Source organism: Theobroma cacao, chromosome 8 (assembly GCF_053813885.1).
Source record: "Theobroma cacao isolate CCN51 chromosome 8, ASM5381388v1, whole genome shotgun sequence".
Classification (NCBI taxonomy): Eukaryota; Viridiplantae; Streptophyta; class Magnoliopsida; order Malvales; family Malvaceae; genus Theobroma; species Theobroma cacao.
In genome coordinates, this window is record NC_142646.1 from 12,962,696 (window position 1) to 12,985,146 (window position 22,451).

Sequence of the window (22,451 nt, forward strand, 5' to 3'; positions counted from 1 at the left end):
GATTAATCCAGTCCTTTGCCACAGTGGCATCCAACTCACCCGTGAAAGATACACAACCCAATTGCCTAGCCTCCTTCAGCTTCTTGAAAATGGATACATCCTGTACTGGTGGTGGAACTAAAGGAGTAGTTGGAGGCACTACAGGTGGAACTTGACCAGTCTGAGCTTGACCAGAAATTGCTGCAAAGAAAGCTGCCAATGCTTGTGCTGCCTCAGTAGGCATGGCGGGAATACCCGTAGGTGGCTGAGGAGATGGAGGATGTGGAGGACTATCGGCCTGCTCAGCAGCAGGTGCTGCCCGAATGGTAGATGCAGCTGATTCCTCCTCTACTATATTTGGCTGATGACGTTGGGAACGACCTTTTCCCCTCCCAACCGATCTAGTGAGAGGTGGGCGTCCGCGTCGAGGAGGCATTGTAATCTATGAAAAAAATACGAGCAAGTTTAGGTAACCTTAAGCTCTATATGCAGATGCATGCATTCTATTCAACCTAACCTAACTTAACTTAATCCGGGGCCACACTGATATTGTAAATTTTTAAAACAACTTTAAAACTAAAAACTTTGATCTTTAAAACCAAAAGCTCTGATACCAATAGAATTGTCACAACCCGGAACCTCCCTCAGGCCCATGACAATCGCCGCGACGTCCCAATTGACACTCATTATCCGGAATGCCAACCGGAACCCCGCAAGGCTTACATATCAGTTTCTTTCCTTTCCTGTGAGCAATCATTGTTAAATATCGAGTTTTTAGAGAATATTTACTATTTTAGATCAAAAACAATCAAAATAAAATTTTCGCCACACAAGGGTATTTTGGTCATTTTTTTCTCAAAAATTTCAAAACTGGCTAAAACGTAATATACAAGTACAAAATACATAATTCATATTCAAAATGAGTTTAAGAGTCAAAAATCTTCATTTAAAACGAAATTACGGTTATTTGAATATAATAAGAAAATAAAAGAAATATTAAGGGAAATATTCTATTTTCTTATAAAACAATATTTATAGAGTTATACGTGAATAATTTTTATAGCGTAAAAGCTAAATAAATTTATACATACTGAAATACAGTAAGCCAAAATATTTAATTTAATTTACAATAACAAAAGGGCCCCCGAATAAACAAAAGTAGAGAGGACTGTGAACCTACGATTTGGAAAATGCAGATCCAATGGTAGTCCTCGATGAGATCAGCTATCTACAGTCTATACTGAACCTGAAATGGGTGGAAAGGAGTTGGGTGAGATTTTGCAATCCCAATGAGTAAACAGACATTATCATAAATATCTAAAGGCGAGTAAAATGGAGGCAAGTTTAAACAACAAATTTCAACTCATTTCATAATGTTTTCAATTTATTTCTTAAACCACAAAGTATTTGTAATTTACCAAAACAATTGTTAAGGCTTATGGCTTTTATTAAAACAAGGCTCAAGCCAAAACTAATCCTCGGGGATACCTTGGCCGAGGTATCTAACCGAGTCCGCCAAGGGTGTTAAAATATTCACACGTGAAACACATTTTTATTTTTAAAAACAAGCCGTCCCTTGGCGTTGGCCGAGTTACACATTCACGTGGGGGTTCGACGTGAAGTGAACTCTAATACTACCCCAGGAGTTACCCTCCTCGCCTCTACAACCGGAGTAACTATATAACTGGGTTTACCGTGCCCCTCTAATAGGCAGTCCACGGAAACCCGTCACTGCAGTGACTAACCCACCAATTTTAATAAAATTTCGACAGTATAACGTGGCTTTTATTTATTTATCCAGCCTGCATAGTAAAACAACTTACATAAATTTCCCAATGCATTCACAAAATATAGCCACATATACTCATTTCTCATAAGCCATTCCTAGGAAAATATATATTTTTCAAGTCAATTTGTAGCCTCCAATTACTCAATTTCATAATCAATACAATATATTTTTATTTGTCACATTTATTCCTAAAACATCAAAAATCCCGTTTTAATCTCGTTCTCATTTCATAAAATACATAAAGGGCATTTAAAATAAACTCTAGATAATTTACAATAATAATAAGTTTACTCACCGTTTGTACAAACTAAAAGCTTTCTAAGCGCCCCGATCACTACTCGTCGGGTACGACTTCTTTGCCTTTTTCGGAAGGCTCTCCTCCTAGACACATTACAAAAATTTACACAATTCATCACATTGATGCTAAATCACTGTATAATTAACTTAAATCCTATACTAATGCATGGTATGAAATGCAATAGCCTAAAACGGCTTAAATGCGGTATTAACCTATTTTTGGCACTTTGCCCGATAAATTGCTAACGCGCTCCATTTTAGCTCTAAATCATCCCATTCTCTCTCCAACATTTCTAACCATCAAATATCAGCCAATAACCTTCTAAAAACAACAAAAATCAGCTCACTCCCTTCCTTGGAAAATTCGGCCAAAAATGGGACATTAACTCGGTAAATTTTCTACTTTGTTTTTCTATCACGTTTAATCGTTTTTCATCATTTTCTCTTCATTTCCCTTAGAATAAAATCAATTCATCATCATTGTACAGCATTGAGCATCCAGCCAAGAGTGGGTATTGTGAAAATTTAATGATTTCTTGCCCAATTTAATTTCTAAACACATTTAACTAACTAAAACTATCAATTTAACTAAAAATCAAAACCTAAAAATTTCAATTTCTCTCTCCTAGAATTTCGTCCAGCCCTTGATATCACTTTTTGATCTCTCTCCTCAAGCATGCTAAATGGAAATAAAGGCATAGGAAAGGTAGGAATCAAGCTAAAATCGAAAAATCTTACCGTTAGACGCGTAAACGGTCGAAAACCGCGAATTTCTCTTTGAATTTTCTTGTTTCTCTTTGGTTTTTCTTTTCTTCTTCCTTTCCTCTCTATTTCCTCTGTTTTTCTTCCTTATGGCCGGCCAGCACTCAAAATTTGGGTTTAAATGGCTGACTTTTCATTAAAATAATATTATTTCATTAAAAAATGCCATGTGTCACTTTCCCATTGGCCCATCTTTAAAATTTCATCCATTTGTTTCCAAATTTTCACCATGCACTTGTCTCATATATTCATAGCTTAGATAAAATTCTCAGACTCATCCAAAGTCTCGGTGGAGTAATTTTTGCAATTTACACTTTTGCCCCCGTAAAAGTCAAAAATTACATTTTTGCCCCAAAAATTGAAAAATTGTCCATAGACATATTTTTCACCCCTTATACTCATAACATTCTCCAATTTGTCAAATTTGATCTAAATTCTCTCAAAATCTCAAATTTTGTCCGTGGGTGGCAAAATTACGATTTTGCCCCTACACTCCAAAAATCACCAGAATTAAACTTTTTCACTTCCTATCATTAAATTATACTCCAAATAGTTAATCTTGGTCAAAAATTTCACTCCATGATCAAATTATTATCTTAGGTGGCAAAATGACGATGTTGCCCTTAAATATCAAATTTTCTAATTTTACCCCAAATAAACCCTCGAACTCCGACCAATCATTTTTAGTCATTCATGGACTATAAAATATTAAATTTCATCCTACAATTCCTATTTGAACTAGTTCGAGGTTAAATAAATTTAAGTGTACCGTTAGGTACAATATCAGGTTTCGTTTATTCTTAGGTGTTTTTCTAGCGTAATAACATGCTACTCAATGCATGTATGTCATGACATGTATTTATAGGGTCGGGTTTTACAGAGAAATTGAAATTTTTAGGTTTTGATTTTTAGTTAAATTGATAGTTTTAGTTAGTTAAATGTGTTTAGAAATTAAATTGGGCAAGAAAGCATTAAATTTTCACAATACCCACCCTTGGCTGAATCTGCAATGAGGTACAATGATGACAATCTGATTTTTATTCTAAGAGAAATGAAGAGAAAATGATGAAAAATGGCTAAATGTGATAGAAAAACAAAGTGGAAAATTAACCGAGTTAATGTCCCATTTTTGGCCGAATTTTTCAAGGAAGATAGTGAGCTGATTTTGGTGATTTTAGAGAAATATTGGCTGATAATTAATGGTTAGAAATGTTGGAGAGAGAATGGGACAATTTATAGCTAAAATGGAACGAGTTAGTAATTTATCGGGTAAAGTACCAAAAATAGGTTAATACCGCGTTTAAGCCGTTTTTGGCTATTACATTTCATACCATGCATTAGTATAGGATTTAAGTCAAATATATAGTGATTTAGCATTAATGTGATGAATTGAGTAAATTTTTGCAATGTGTTTAGGAAGAGAGCCTTCCAGTAAAGGCAAGGAAATCGTACCCGACGAGTAGTTATCAGGGCACCTAGAAAGCTTTTAGTTTGTACAAACGGTGAGTAAACTTATTATTATTGTAAATTATCTATAGTTTATTTTTAAATGCTCTTTATGTATTTTATGAAATGAAAACGAGATTAAAACGAAATTTTTGATGTTTTACAAATAAATGTGACAAATAAAGATATATTGGGTTGATTATGAAATTGAGTAATTGGAGGCTGTTAACTATCTTGAAAATTATACATTTTCCTATGAATGGCTTATGAGATATGAGTATATGTGGCTATATTTTGTAAGTGTATTGGGAAATTTATGTAAGTTATTTTTACTATGCAGGTTGGATAAATAAATAAAAGCCACGTTATACTGTCGAAATTTTATTAAAATTGGTGGGTTGGTCACTACAGTGACGGGTTTCCGTGGACTGCCTATTAGAAGGGCATGGTAAACCCGGTTATATAGTTACTCCGGTTATAGAGGCGAGGAGGGTAACTCCAGGGGTAGTATTATCACTCACTTCACGTCGAACCCTCACGTGAATGTGTAACTCGGCCAACGCCAAGGAACGACTTGTTTTAAAAATAAAAATGTGTTTCACATGTAAATGTTATAACAACCTTGAAAGACTCGGTTAGATGCCTCGGCCAAGGTATCCCCGAGGATTAGTTTTGGCTTGAGCCTTATTTTTAATAAAAGACATAAGCCTTAACAACTGTTTTGGTAAATTACAAATATTTTATGGTTTAAGAAATAAATTGAAAACATTATGAAATGGTTCGTAATTTGTTGTTTAAACTTGCCTCCATTTTACTTGCCTTTAGATATTTATGATAATGTCTGTTTACTCATTGGGATTGCAAAATCTCACCCACCTCATTTCCAAACATTTTAGGTATGTGGTAGCTTTTAGATACCCTATTTTGTCGAGGATTCCAGTTGACATCTCCACCACACAGACAGTAGGTTTCTAGCACCAACACTGGGTGTATTTTGGGCCACTTGTCATTGTAACCATTATTGTACATTATAACTTAGTAAATTTTTGTATGTATGAATTTATTTTACTTACATGAATGGTTAATTCATAACAAGTTAATTCATAGGTATGTCATTGTTTCTAGTTTATTTTACTTACTTGTCAAGGCTAAATACACATTTCATATATTTCAACACCTATACCAATTCAACCATTCATGCAAATATTGTCATAAGCCATTAGATTCATAAATTTAATTCATAACAAGTGGTCTTCAATTACTCTATTTTTCAAAATCATCATTCAATTTTAAAACAATTTATAAAATCTTTTCACGTAGACACATTTTGTTTGAAAAACTCAAGATTTACCATTTAATTTCATTTTCATAAAATTTCATCAAAACCGATTAAAAACATACTTTAGATAATAAAAATGATGGTAAGGTTACTCACAGTACTAGGAGTTCGATATACTCATATTCTCAGTCTTCGGGCACAATCTCTTTACCCTTGTTAGAGGGCTCACCACCTATATATCATACGTGACATGAATTTCAATAAATTGTGTCAATTTATCATAAACTATTTCAGGCTCTCTAAATCTAAATGAATGCATGCAATGGGATGTAAAATGTCTGATTAATCACTTAAATGTGTATTCGACCTAAATCACACTATAATCGGCCTAATCGGCTAAAATCTCCAATTTAACTCCAAATCAATTCTTCTCACTTTCTACACTCCAATTATACCTAAATTACCTCAGTGACTATGAATGAAATTCAATTTATCAGTCCCAGGTCAATAATCATACATGTCTACACATTAGGTAAATATTCAAATTTTAACACCAAAATTTCCCATTTAATTTCTAGCCTCACCAAACATCAAATATCACCCAAATATCATGAAACATCATCAATTTCAGCCACAATATCCTCCCTAGAAAATTCAGCCAATAATGGTGATGGGGGAAAATGAATTCTTTTCTTGTTGTTTTGTTTCTAAATATGCTAAACTAACTAAAAACACTAACATAACTTAAAATAAAATCAATCTAACTTCATTCTCTCTCCATACCCATTTGGGAAGCCATGAATTCACCATGAAAACATGAAATCTAACCATGGAAAATAAGTTTGAAAAGCATGGGAAAGGTAGATCACAAGTCAAAATCAATAAATTTTACCTTTGATTGCTTGATTCCTTGAAATCCCACACTTTTTCTTTAATTTTCCCACCTAAGTTTCTTGTTTTTCTTTTCCTCTCTTTGTTCTTGCTATGGCCGGCCACATGAAGAAAAAATAAGCTGATTTTTGCTGATTTTAAAGCTAAAAAAATAAATGGATATTAACTTGACACATATCACCATCCCATTGGTCCATTTTTAATTTCTTAACTATTAAGCTTTCTCTCTTCACCACTTAAATTCCTTCAATTATCCATGATCATATTGGATAAAATCCATGTGTTGGACAAGTGTCGGGTGCGTAAAATTACAATTTTGGCCCTGAGGTGGCAAAATTACCATTTTACCCCTATGCTTCGAAAATACCGAGATTACAAATTTTTTCACTTATCAACTCCAAATTATACTCCAATGAGTCAAATTTGATCAATCTTGATCAAAAACTTCTTTCAATATTCCAATTTTATCCTCAAGTGGTAAAATTACCATTTTACCCCTAGATAGTGAAAATTTTGGTTTGACTCCAAATTGATCCTCGAACTCCAAATCACCATATTAAACCATTCTGGGACTTTAATATTCTTAATTTCATCTTAATTTCTCTATTTGATCTAGTTCGAGGCTTAAATCAACTTTGTTGTACCTCTAGGTACAATACTGACTTTTGTAAATTTTTCGGGGCCCTCCTAGCATGCAAACATGTTATCCATCACATGTATGTCATGACAAGTATTTTATAGAGTCAGGCCTGACATCTTCTCCCCTACTTGGATCAACCATATGATCCTTCTTCATGACTGATTTTGACATCCGACTAAATATTAATATTTTAATATTATTTAATTAAAAAATATATTATTTTATTCTAAAAATTTTATCTTGTCTCCTTGGTACCCAAAATACCTTATTATGCCTCACTTGACTTCCGAATCGCCTTTTATCTCACAAATTCTCCTCCGATAAAATTATTATTATTTTATTATTATTTTCTCACATGCGAATCATTTTATCTGAAACTACTCCTTTCATCTTCCATCACGTTTAAACATTATAATTGGCCTCAATTAGCATCCGATACACTTTATTTATCACCATATCAAAGAATAGGGTATTTCATGTGATTTATTTTCCTATATTCATTATGTATCTCAAAGTATAAAACTCCTTTTAAACTAAAACACATAATGTATGCATGGCATTCCTTAAGAGATGTTGGCACCTTAATTCTAGATGACATGTTTTCAAGCATACAAATAATATCTAATATCATTCATATAAATACATATAAATATTTATATATATAATAAGCCACATTAATGTCCATCCTAGAAAAAATAAAATAAAATTACAACTTGTAATTCTCTTCAATCTTGCTTGCTTCCGCTGCTTGTTAGGATCACATCCATTTGGCACTCTTTTGAATTTTATGACTATTTAAAAATCCTCAATTTTAATTTTAATTTTAACCCAATTTGAGAAAATAATTTTATTTTGTCCAATTAATTAATCTCATTAATTAGTACCAAAATAATATATATATATTTTAATCCAAGGCTAAAATTAATTTTCTAAAAATAAAAAGAATTTTGGAAAAAATTTTAAGAATATATATAATAATATTTAAAAATATATATAATTTTTTAAAATAATTTTATTAAAAAAAATTAGAAGAGGGGCCCATCCTAATTGGCTGTTGCCCAAGAGCCCAAGGGTGGGCTGCTGCCTTCTGGATTAATGTGATTGTATAAAGTATGGATTTCAAAAAATATTTCTTTTTATAAAGGAAGCAAGTAATCCAATTACACAAGCGGAAACACACATTATTATTATTATTGCAAGCAATATAATCACATCAAAAAATAAAATAAGAATTTATTAAGTAAGAAAAACCATACCTTTATTTTGAGATTCTTATTTCGGACACCACCACACCAATGAATGATTTCTCAACCAAATAAGTTTACCACTTATTCTTCAAGAATAGTTTTAACTTGAACCTTGAGTGGACAAGGTGTGGAATGCAAGGCTACAAGATGGCAACCGATTTTATTCTCTTTTCTTTGGAAAAGCTTGGAGGAGGAAAAGATAAGAGATGGCTGAAACTTTTTTTTTTTAAAGAAAAAGTACGTTCTCTTATTTTCTTCCAATCTCTTCTCATTTTATTAAAACTCTTACTTCAAAGGTTTAATCAAAATGAAACACCTTTGAATCAATCTTGACCATCCATTCAGAGTTATGCAAGCATCAAACATGCTCCATAATTATCAAAATAAAAATTAAAGAATAAATAATTTAATTCTTTAATTATCATTTAGAGTTCTTGATAAAATAAAACTCCTTATTGAAAAATAATTCTTATTTTATTATTATCCATCTTTATTTAAAAAGAATTAATAATAAATAAAAGAGTAATAGTCAAACATGGAGTCTCTTTTTATCAACATGGATGTCTAGATTCATTTTGCAAGAATCCTCTTAAAATTATCTTAATTGAAGACAACTCTTGTCTGTAATTAAGACAAAAAAAAATCTTATTTTGTCTAAATTGAGACAAATATGTTAAAGCTGCCATTTTTATACATAATTTAATTAAACAAATTAAAACATGCATTTCAACTTAAATAAGTTGAATTCTACGAAGCTAAGTGGGGAATCCATTTGGACATAGATATTCCAAGCTCCAATAATGAAATACCCCATACTTTGATATAGTGATAAATAAAGTTGATCGAATGCAAATTGAGGTCAATTAAAATATTTAAAAGTGATAAAAAACGAAAGGAGTAGTTTATGATAAAATATTTCGCAAGTGAGAAAATAATAATAAAATAATAATAATTTTATCAGAGGAGAATTTTTGAGATAAAAGGCAATTCAGAAGTCAAGTGAGGCATAATAAGGTATTTCAGGTACCAAGGAGACAAGATAAAATTTTTAAAATATTAATATTTAGCTGGATGTCGAAATCAGTCAAGAAGAAATATCATATGGTTGATCCAAGTGGGGGAGAAGATGACAAGCTCGACTCTATAAAAATATTTGTCATGACATACATGTGATGGATAACATGTTTGCACGCTAAGAGAGTCCCGAAAAAAAAAAATTTACAAAAGTCGGTATTATACCTAGACGTACAACAAAGTTGATTTAAGCCTCGAACTAGATCAAATAGAGAATTCACAATGAAATTAAGAATTTTAAAGTCCCAGAATGGTTTAATATGGTGATTCGGAGTTTGAGGATGAATTTGGAGTCAAACCGGAATTTTCGCTATCCAGGGGCAAAATGGTCATTTACCACTTGGGGACAAAATGAAAATTTTTAGAAAAGATTTTTGGCCCCATTTGACTTATTGGAGTAAGATTTGAGGTTTAGAAGTGAAAAATTTTAATTTCGGTATAATTTGGAGTAAAAGGGTAAAATGGTAATTTTGCCACTCGAAATAAAAAATTTAATTTTTGAAAGGATTTTGATCAAATTTAATTATTTGGAGTGTGAAATGAGTATGAGGAGTGTAAATTATGCATTATGGCAAATTTTCAATTTTTGGGGCAAAAATGTAATTTTTGAAAAGTTCGGGGGTAAAAGTGTAATTTTGAAGAATTTGCTCCACCAAAACTTTGGAAAAATCTGGAAATTTCACTTAAGACTTGGATAAGTCAAAGGGAATGCATGGTGGAAAAAGTAGGACAAATGGATGGCTAAAAAAAAAATGAATTAATAAAATATTCAAAATATGAATAAAATAATATTATTCATTAAACAATAAAAAGGCATAAAAAAATCAGCCCACCCATTCTTCTTCTTCAACATTCGGCCAAGCAAGAAACAAGAGAGAGAAAGGAGAAAATAAAACCCTAGCTAAGAAATTTAAAGGGAAAATAGGTGGAAATTCACAAATCAAGTGAAAAAAGGTAACATTTCTTAAATTTATCTTGTGCTTTACCTTTCCCATGCATTTTTCATCATTTTTCATGGTTGAATCATGTGATTTGAGGATGATTTGAATTCTGGTCATATGGGTTTAGAGAGAGAAAGTTGTTAGATAAATTTGATTTTGAGCTATGTTAGTGTTTAGTGTTAGTTTAGCATGTTTATGAGTAAAACAACAAGAAAAATATTTATCTTCTCCATGAATTTCCCTAGGCCGAATCTAGCCAATGGTATGTGAGGATGAGGTTGACTTTATTTTAAGAGAATTGGGTGGAAAAATGATGAATTATGAGGTTGGAAATTAAATGGGAATTTTCGGTGCAATAAATTGAAATTTTTACCCACTAGGGGTAAAAGCGTAATTTATAGTCCGGACTGATAAATTGGACCAAATTCACAGTCATTGAGGTATTGTGGATATAATTGGATAATTGAAACTGAAATGGATGGAATTGGAGTCGAATTGGGGATTTTAGGAATTTACACCTTGTATAAGCGAGTTAGGTCGGGCACCGCAATTAAGCGATTGTCTAAACATTTCAAATCCTATCTAGTGCATACGCATGGATAAGAGCCTGAAATAATTTATGATAAATTGACACAATTTATTGAATTTTGTATCATGGATTATGGATAGGTGGTGAGTCAATTGTTTCGGGTAAGAGACTGCACTCGAGGGCGAAAGATAGGAGTATTTCTACTCCTAATACTGTGAGTAAACTTATTATCGTCTTAATTATCTAGAGTAGTTTTATACAATTGTGTGATTTTATAAAAAAATGAGTTTAAATGGTAAATTGCTATGTTTTAAGAGAAATTGTGATTTTATAAAATGATTTTATAAATTTTCTGAAAAATCGAATATTGGTTTTGAAAATAGAGTAATTGGAGACTGCCTGCTTGTGTTGTAAATTTATGGTTTTAAATTGAATGGCTTATGACAATATATGAGCATGAATGGCTAAATTGATTTTGGTGTCAGAATTATTTGTATTGTGTATTCAGCCTTGAGAGGCTAGATTGTGATAAATTGCCATGCCATGCTAGAATGAATTTTATTGAATTGGTGGAGTATATATTAATTATTTACTGCAGAGGGGGTTCCGTGGACCAGCCTATTAGAGGGGCACGGTAAACTCCATTATATTATTACCTCAAACGGAGAGGCGCGTAGGGTATCTCCTGGGGTAAAGCTTAGGGTTCACTTCACGCTAAACCACCACGTGAAGGGGAACTTAGCCAACGCCAAGGAACGGCTGTATTTTCTCAAACTAAAAATATATTTTAAGTGTATACAAAAATTTTAACAGCCTTGGCGGACTTGGTTGGATGCCCTGCTCAAGGTATCACCGAGTATGAGTTTTGGCACGAGCAAAAGTTTTAAGAAATTCATAAGCCAAGTTGATTACTCGATTTATATGGATTGATTTTATTTGGTTGAAATGAACTGAAAGGTAATGAAATTATAGTATGATGACTTATTTTAATTGTCTCCATTTACTCGGCTTTAGATACTTTAGATGGAATCTGTTTACTCACTGGGATTATAAAATCTCACCCCTTCTTCCTATACATTTTTCAGGCTCAGGACAGTTTGTAGATAGTCGAGTAGGACGAGAACTAAGCTCGGAACTGCATTATAAAAAGTAAGAGTTCACAGTCTTATATCCTCTTGGTCAATTGGAGCCCACGTGTCAGTGCAGATCAAAACTTATATTTCGGTTATTTGTATTTCTATTCATATAATTTTTATTTTACTTTCATGTGCGAAAAATTATTTACGAATATTTCTATAAAAATTTATTTTATGAGAAAATAGAATATCTTATTTATTATTTTTGAATAGTACTAGTTGTCAACAATTTGCTTTCAAATGAACGTTTTAGATACTTAATTGTTTTTAAATCATTAAATATATATTTTCTGCTTACGTACTACATTTTTAGCAAGTTTTGAGATTTTTGACGAAAAATTACGAAAATACCCCTTTGAGCCAGAAAATAATATTTTATTGTTCTTATTTGAAAATGACTTATGATTTTTTTGAAATACGAGATTTAATAACTGTTGCTCACCGGGGATATGCGGAAGTTGATGCTAAGCCTTGCGAGGTTTCAATCGGCATTCGGGGTGAAGAATGTCTGTCGAGGCCTCGCGGCGGTTGTCACGGGTCCGATGGGGAGTTCCGGGTCGTGACAAATAAACTTAGAATTATTCTTAATCTCATTAAAAATAATTCAAGCTTATTAACCATGAAATCACTCCACCATAGATTCATGGTTGCACTCTTGGATTAACTATAATTACGAGAAACAATTCAATACTTGATATTAATTGTTGGTTGTCCAATTGCAAACCTTATATTGTGAACCCTCATAACCATCCAATGACAAAAGGTGAAATTACTGTTTTACCCTTTATGTCAATTTTGTCCCATAGTCTCAAATTTCATCCAATTAGTGATTCAATACTCTAGATCTAATCTTTAGAGTATTCAAATGTGATGAGTAGCTAATTCATCAATCCACTGGGCCCAGATTAATCACCAATCTTCTTGAAATCACTAGAAGTGATGTTAATGCTATGAACTCCATTATTTGGATATATGTTCCCAGATGTTCATCTCGATTATAATCCCAAAATACGGAGTCTAGATCAATGCTTTATGATGATCATGCTCATGGTAAATCAAAGATCATAAGGAGATTAAACACAAGTCCACTATCCATTAGGATTTTGGTTCTACTATAAGCAAATGCATAAGTGTGAAATCAAGATTTAGGTAACGGTAAAACTTAAATTTGATTCTCACATGATTCTAGTACATGTTATAGTGTCATTACTCGAAGTCAACCATTTCGATGATTTAAGACTCATCATTCCCTTGAAATGAATCACATTCGTTTCGTTGGAAGTAATCTAGACACTACAAGCTTAACATAATAAAGTGACTAGCTTTATTATATGGCTGTGAACAATTTTTTTTTAGATTCAATTAAAATACATGTCTCCTATGTATGACTCTTCATACAAATGTATTTTAATATCTCAATAGAATCTTGGTACCTTAATAACTAGATAATGAATGCTTAATAAAACAAACTCTTCGTCTTATTATCAAAATATACTTTCATTACAAATAAATTTAATGAATTTAAGCATGAGAATATACTTGTTTTCCAAGGCACCATATTCTCAAAATTCCTAACACTGCCATCATTGCTCTTTTTGGCTTCTTCATTTTCTTTGAAGTTTCTTCCTTGAGTAATGGGCATTTTGATTTGAAGTGTCCAGGTTTTTTGCATTAAAAACAAAATCATTTCATTTTTCTTGCTGAATGACCTTAAGTTTTTTCCAAATCTCCTTGGTTGTGGTATAGTTAGAGATTTTATTGAATTCAATGGGAATCAATGCACAATGGAGGGTGTTGATAGCTTTAAAGGTGGTTTGAACCTTTTTTACTTTGCCTCAGTCCACTCAACACTTGGTTTGGGTATTCTTTCACTTATGACAAAACTAGGTGAGGTGGGAATTTAAGGACCTTTCGTGATCACATCCCACATTTCATAATCTAGGGCTCTAGTATAGATGTACATTCTAGTACTCTAATAAGTATAATTTGATCCATCAAATAAAAAAGGCCTATTTGTGGATTGACTTTCACGACAACAAACTTTTGTTAAGCCATATGGATCTTTCCTAAAGATGTTAAGCCTTAATCTTAATGGTTTGGCTTTGATACCACTTATTGGTCCTATTGGTGCATTGGGGGGTGAATAGCACTAAAAATTTTAAAGTTAGCCATTTTCAGCTTCTAGAGCTCTTAATCAATTAGAAGAAAGAAGATTTAAAACTTGTTACAGTTAAAAGACACCAAGTAAGGAAGGGTAAAGAGCAGTGGACAATGCACAAATATTTATAGTGGTCGGTCCCCTTGACTTACATCCACTACTTTGATCTCCCAATCATGGATTTTTAACACAGCTTCATTATACCAATCGAATTAACAACTTTCACCAAGCTTTTATAAGGTGAACTTCTAGCCTAAGCTCTAATCCCTTACAACAAACTTTAAAGTTCTTTGTGCTATAAAACCTGACCCTATAAACACATGTCATGACATACATGCACTGAGTAGTATGTTATTACGCTAGAAAAGCACCTAAGAATAGACGAAACCCGATATTGTACCTAACGGTACACTTAAATTGATTTAACCTCGAACCAGTTCAAATAGGAATTGTAGGATGAAATTTAATATTTTATAATCAAGAAATGACTAAAAATGATTATTCGGAGTTCGACGGTTCATTTTGGGTAAAATCGAAAATTTTGATGTTCAGGGGCAAAAATCGTCGTTTTGCCACCTAAGATAATAATTTGATCATGGAGTGAAATTTTTGACCAAGATTAACTATTTGGAGTATAATTTAATGATAGGAAGTGAAAAAGTTTAATTCTGGTGATTTCTGGAGTATAGGGGCAAAAATCGTAATTTTACCACCCGAGGATAAAATTTGAGATTTGGAGAGAATTTAGATCAAATTTGACAAATTGGAGAATGGTATGAGTATAAGGGATGAAAAATATGTCTATGGGCAATTTTTCAATTTTTTTGGACAAAAATGTAATTTTTCACTTTTACGGGGGTAAAAGTGTAAATTTCAAAAATTACTCCACCGAGACTTTGGATAAGTCTGAGAATTTTATCTAAGCTATGAATATATGGGACAAGTGTATGGTGAAAATTTGGAAACAAATGGATGAAATTTTAAAAATGGGCCAATGGGAAAGTGACACGTGGCATTTTTTTAATGATATAATATTATTTTAATGAAAAGGCAGCCAATTTAAACCCCATTTTAAGTGCTGGCCGGCCATAAGGAAGAACAAGAGAGGAAATAGAGAGGAAAGGAAGAAAAAAAAAACCAAAGGGAAACAAGAAAATTCAAAGGGGAAATCGCGAATTTCGTCCGTTTACGAGTCTAATGGTAAGATTTTTCGATTTTAGCTTGATTTCTACCTTTCCTATGCCTTTATTTCCATTGGGCATGCTTGAGGAGAGAGATCAAAGAGTGACACCATGTGCTGGCCGAAATTCAAGGGGGGGAATTTTGGAATTTTTAGGTTTTGATTTTTAGTTAAATTGATAGTTTTAGTTAGTTAAATGTGTATAGAAATTAAATTGGGCAAGAAAGCTGAAATTTTCACAATACCCACTATTGGCTAGATGCTCAATGCTGTACAATGATGATGAATTTATTTTTTTCTAAGGGAAATGAAGAGATAATGATGAAAAACGATTAAACATGATAGAAAAACAAAGTATAAAATTAACCGAGTTAATGTCCCATTTTTGGCCGAATTTTTCAAGAAAGAGAGTGAGCTGATTTTGGTGATTTTAGAGGGATATTGGCTGATAATTAATGGTTAGAAATTTTGGAGAGAAAATGGGACAATTTAGAGCTAAAATGGAGCGTGTTAGCAATTTATCGGGTAAAGTGCCAAAAATAGGTTAATACCGCGTTTAAGCCATTTTTGGCTATTGCATTTCATACCATGCATTAGTATAGGATTTAAGTCAAATATATAGTGATTTAGCATTAATGTGATGAATTGTGTAAATTTTTGCAATGTGTCTTGGAGGAGAGCCTTCCGAAAAAGGCAAGGAAGTCGTACCCAACGAGTAGTGATCGAGGCGCTTAGAAAGCTTTTAGTTTGTTCAAACTGTGAGTAAACTTATTATTATTGTAAATTATCTAGAGTTTATTTTTAAATGCCCTTTATGTATTTTATGAAATGAAAACGAGATTAAAACGGGATTTTTGATGTTTTAGGAATAAATGTGACAAATAAAAATATATTGTATTGATTATGAAATTGAGTAATTGGAGGCTGCAAATTGACTTGAAAAATATATATTTTCCTAGGAATGGCTTATGAGAAATGAGTATATGTGGCTATATTTAGTGAGTGCATTGAAAAATTTATGTAAGTCGTTTTTACTATGCAGACTGGATAAATAAATAGAAGCCATGTTATACTGTCAAAATTTTATTAAAATTGGTGGGTTAGTCACTGCAGTGACGGGTTTCTGTGGACTGCCTATTAGAGGGGCACGGTAAACCTAGTTATATAGTTACTCCGATTGTAGAGGCGAGGAGGGTAACTCCCGGGGTAGTATTAGAGCTCACTTCACGTCAAACCCCCACGTGAATGTGTAACTCGGCCAACGCCAAGGGATGACTTGTTTTAAAAATAAAAATGTGTTTCACGTGTGAATATTATAACACCCATGGCAGACTCGGTTAGATGCCTATGCCAAGGTATCCCCGAGGATTAGTTTTGGCTTGAGCCTTGTTTTAATAAAAGACATAAGCTTTAACAACTGTTTTGGTAAATTACAAATATTTTATGGTTTAAGAAATAAATTGAAAACATTATGAAATGGGTTGAAATTTGTTGTTTAAACTTGCCTTCATTTTACTCGCCTTTAGATATTTATGATAATGTCTGTTTACTCATTGGGATTTTATAATCTTACCACCCTCCTTTCCACCCATTTTAGGTTCAGTATAGACTGTAGATAACTGATCTTATCGAGAACTACCATTGGATCTGCATTTTCCAAACCATAGGTTCACAGTCCTCTTTACTTTTGTTTATTCGGGGGCCCTCTTGTTATTGTAAATTAAATTAAATATTTTGGCTTACTGTATTTCAGTATGTATAAATTTATTTAGCTTTTACGCTATAAAAATTATTCACGTATAACTCTATAAATATTGTTTTATAAGAAAATAGAATATTTCCCTTAATATTTCTTTTATTTTCTTATTATATTCAAATAACCGTAATTTCGTTTTAAATGAAGATTTTAGACTTTTAAACTCATTCTGAATATGAATTATGTGTTTTGTACTTGTATATTACGTTTTAGCTAGTTTCAAAATTTTTGAGAAAAAATGACCAAAATACCCCTATGTGGCGAAAATTTTATTTTGATTGTTTTTGATCTAAAATAGTGTATATTCTCTAAAAACTCAATATTTAACAACGATTGTTCACAAGAAAGGAAAGAAACTGATATGTAAGCCTTACGGGGGTTCTGGTTGGCATTCCGGATAATGAGTCTCAATCGGGACGTCGCGGCGATTGTCATGGGCCTGAGGGAGGTTCCGGGTCGTGACATGTGTACTCTAATTTCCCAAGGAAAACAAAGAAAAAAAAGTACAATTGATTACCTTTATAGATTTAGAAAGATTATAATCAAGCTTAAACACTTTTTTCAAGAATAAAAATGAAGAATAAGTGTTTTTAGTGAAAGTTCTCTGACCTTTTTCTCAAAATGGATTTTTTATGCATCAATCTTACTTTCTTTGACCGTTGGAGCATCCTTTTTATACTTGGGGAGTCAGATTTCGCTATTTAGGACAAATTCTAGCCTTTAGGAACAATTCTGATTTTGTTCTAGCTATTATTTTATTCTATAGTGTTTAAATTCAAATAGGCAAACATAATTCCGCTAATTGATTACAAGTAGGTTCTAACCGATTACACCTTCTCCACCTTGCACTGTCTGGCTACTCTTTTCATTGTTTTAGTCGATTAGAGGAAACTGTAATTGATTAGAAACTTTCTATTTTCATTCTTCTCTACACAATAGTTTTCATTTAATTGGTTACTCCCCCTTTCACTGGTTGAGACTTCACTTCTTTCAACCTTAACCGATTAAAATCAACTTCAATCAATTAGAAAATCTTCGAATTTTGAATTTTTTTATTTTGACTCTTTTCAATGGTCAACCTTCTTTCAAATTTGATTTTGGCACTTGAAGGTACTAAGGCCTTGTGCACTAACCAATTAACCAAATTCCTTAACCGATTACCATGACTTTGTTTTTAGTCTCCAATACCTCCTTAATCAGTTAACCCTAATGCTAACCAATCACAGCTTTTCTAGCTTGCTTTTAGCTAGAGCCTAGTTGTGCCTTAATTGGTTAAGTCTCCTTGTTAATCAGTTATTAATGTTCTATCTTCACTAATCACTTTCTTCTTTCATTCTTTAAATGATTAACTCTTCTTTAAATTTAGCAAGCCTCTTGACTTACCTTTAATTAACAAATTCGTTAGGGGAATTAAACTATATCTTGCACACTTAAATAGTAAAGTTAGACATTAATGAATAAGGAATGTTTTGTTATCATTAAAAACATATGGAGTCAACAGTAGTGATGTCACAGCCCAAATTCTCGGGCCATGACAAGCGCATGGGCCCAATGGGCATAGCCCACTAAGCCCAAGCAAGCCTCCTTATGCAATTCTGATTATTATTCCCATCCATCATCTTTAAAATGAAGTGCTGTAACTCTCAAAAGTAAATGTTCCAGTAATATTTTATAACAACTGAATATTCATTTTTATACTATATCAAAGTACTGTCATCATCAATCCAACATATACATACTTCATTTATAACATGACTCTTAGTAGTTTACATTATATATACATGGTTACAAGTAATAGACTCGAGACTGTCAACGGAGTGACTCTAGGTGAAGATACAATTACTGAGATGCCATAGTACCTACCAAGAAGACGAGCATATGTGTGCGACTCAATCTAGGTCCCAATTGCCTCCAAATCTGAAAACATGAATTTTAAAAACGTGAGTACAAAACTCAGTGAGTGAACATAAGAAGGGAACAAGCAATCAATAGGAAGAATTTGGAAATCATGATGCATTTGTTTCAAAAACAATGCACTTGATTTAATTTCTTACTAAAAACCCCTCATTTCAAACCTTGATTAATACCCTCATAGTGTTTCATAAACCCATAATCAATCCATGAAGTTAAATGGGTGAAAAGTAGGTCAAAATCAAGCAAGGTAGCAAGCATGGTAGCAAGTTTCTCGCTGCAGCAAAATTCATTCTCGCTGCAGTGAGATTCGGGAGGCCAAAACAGAAAGTTTCTTGCCGCAGCGAGAAACAGTGTCAGTTTGCATGTGTTTCAGTTTTTCTAACATATCTCCCTCTACTGAAGTCCAATTGACTTTATTTTTGAACCATTAGAAAGATAAGAGGCAGGGATACAACTTTTATTTGACCACTTTTCCTAGTTCGGAAGGGAAAGTGGTCAAAATCTTTATCAAATTGAAGGCACTGCATCAGAATCTGAGAGTTTCTGGCTGTAGCGAGATTTATTTTCGGAGCAGCGAGTTTTCTGCTGCCAAAACAGAATGTTTCTCGCTGCAGCGAGAAGCAGGGGACCTAAGTGAACAAGGGACCTCCTTTGCACAAAAAATCCATTTGTGCTACAATAAAGATCAATTTGCAAGAAAATGGAATTTCTCAAGATTCATCATGCCAAATTTCACATGCATTTCAATCATATATTGTCACGACCCGAAACTACCCTCGAGCTCGTGACAATCGCCGTCGTGCCCCGATGGGCATTCACCTCCCGCAATGCCAACCGGAACCCCGCAAGGCTTAATATTAGTTTCTCGTTTTCCCCGGTGAGTAACTATTTCCAAATATTATGTTCTAAAGGATTTTGAGCTATATCCAACTTAAAACTGATAAAATAAAAATTTTATCTCACAGGGGCATTTTGGTCATTTTCCACTAAAAATTTTGAAACCAGTTAAAAAGGTAGTAAACAAGTACCAATCGCATAATTCATATTCAAAAATAAGTTTAAGCATCTAAACCCTTTATTTAAAATGAAATTATAATTATTTGAATATACTAAGAAGATAAAACAAAATATTCAATAAAATATTTTATTTTCTTATAAACAGTCATTTTAGAGTTATACGTAAATACTTTTTGTAATGTCAAAACAAAATAAATTCATTCTTACTGTAACACAATAAATTATTAAATTTACAATATCAAGTGGACCCACAATAACTAGAATTAAAGAAACTGTGAACCTATTGTGTGGAGGACGCTAATCCAATAGAAGCCCTCGATGGAATTAGCTATCTACAACTTACTCTGAGCCTGAAATGGGTGGAAATGAGGGTGGTGAGATTATAAAATTTCAGTGAGTAAACAAACACCATTTAAATCAGCTAAAGCCGAGTAAAATGAGACAATTCAAATATCCCATCATTTTTTTAAATATTTCACAATTTGAAAATTCATCCCAACCCATGCAAACAATTGTATTTCAATTAATTTCTCATTAAGGCTTATGATTTCCATAAACATTTGGCTCATGCTATCAAATAGTACTCGGTGACACCTTGATCAAAGGTGTACACTCAAGGTCGCCAAGGCTGTTAAAATTTCGTATACACTTAAAACGTATCTTTAGTTTGAAAAACACAACCATTCCTTGGCGTTGGCTGAGTTCCCCTTCACGTGGTGGTTTTGCTTGAAGTGAACCCTAAACTTTACCCCAGGAGATACCCTACGCGCCTCTCCGTTCGAGGTAAGAATATAATGGAGTTTACCGTGCCCCTCTAAAAGGCTGGTCCACAGAAACCCCCTACTGCAGTTATTAATTAATATATAATCCACTAATCAATAAAATTCATTCTAGCATGACATGGCAATTATTATAATTCACAGCCTTTCAAGGCTAAATACACATTTCATAAATTTTAACACAAACATCAATTTAGCCATTCATGCAAATATTGTCATAAGCCATTTGATTCAAATCATAAACTTAATTCATAACAAGTGGTCTCCAATTACTCTATTTTTCAAAATCATCATTCAATTTTAAAACAATTTATAAAATCTTTTCATATAGACACATTTTGTTTGTAAAACTCAAGATTTACCATTTAATTTCATTTCCATAAAATTTCATCAAAATCGATTAAAAACATACTTTAGATAATAAAAATGATGGTAAGGTTACTCACCTCATAATAGCGGGATTTCTACGTCGCTATTGCTTCGTATACGAATATAATTATACTTAATTGCCCGTCACCTACTTCGTTCAACATGCTTTCCTAGCAACCATTTAAATTCAATACATTTAGTGAATCAATTTTACTTTTCTCTCTCTCATTCTTTCATAAATCTACTCATCTAATTCACATCTTAATATATTTTTACTGTAATTAATTGCATCATTTGTTCACGTAATTCTTTAGAGTATTAACACCGGTAACTTATTTACGGTATTAGTGCCTATTTCAACCTTCTAAGCAACTTAAATTTACTTCATATCACCAATTAACCAATGCATAATTAAATAAAATAATTTAGCCTCCATATAATCCAATTTCAAAATAAATCATGGTGAAGAGTAAAGAAATTTTACCCAATTAAACTAGGTTGGCCCAAATCTTCACTTTCCTTTTCTTTTGGATTTTTCTTCCTTTGTTGTTTTTGGACTCTTATTCATGGACTTCTCCCATTTCTTCTAATTGGACCTTGTCCATTTTTCCTTTATTAGACCATGTCCATTTTTCTTGCTTGTTGGGCCATGCCCATTGTCCTTGTTCTTTTCTTTTCTTTTCTTTTCTTTTCTTTCTTTCTTTCTTTCTTTCTTTCTTTCCCACCGTCCAGCAACCTTGTTTGTCTTTCTTTTTCTTCTCTTCACATGCACAAACCATCCACTCTCTTCCTCTCTCTCCCTCTCACCACCGGTCACCCTTTCCTAGCTTTTTATCCTTCAATTTTTTTCAGCAGCTACAGCTGCTCATTTTGGCTCCAAAATCAGCAACTATGCTGCTCTGTTTTTCCTCAAATATTTAGTAGCTAAGCTGCACCTTTCCTTCAAAAAAATTTGCAGCCAAAACAACCACAATTAACCATCAAAATAGCACCTCAAACCTTAAATTTTCTGTGCAAAATTTTGCACTTTTTGGCCTCCAAAATCAGCAAAAAAATGGCACTTTCCAGCCTCCAAAACTAGCAAAAAAATGGCTCTTTTCAGCCTCCAAAACCAGCCCTTAAATGGCTCTCTTTCCCTTCTTGAATGGTAGCAAAAATAGCCCCTCAACTCAACTCTCTTTTCCTTTTGTTTTCCTTTCTCATGAACGGTTTTCTTTTTGTTTTTCTTGCTCTTGGTTCTTTCTTCTTCCTTTGCTCTTTTATTTCTC

General features: G+C 32.8%; 1 long non-coding RNA gene across 1 annotated transcript; it reads right to left on the bottom strand.

The window, feature by feature from the left end:
* Positions 1 to 1,123: 1,123 nt before the first annotated feature.
* On the bottom strand, positions 1,124 to 2,923 carry LOC148761208 (uncharacterized). The gene is made up of 3 exons (XR_016028038.1): positions 2,804 to 2,923; positions 2,064 to 2,149; positions 1,124 to 1,225 (listed from the first exon to the last, which is right to left on the bottom strand). It is a non-coding gene; the product is annotated as an uncharacterized LOC148761208 (long non-coding RNA).
* Positions 2,924 to 22,451: the final 19,528 nt, after the last annotated feature.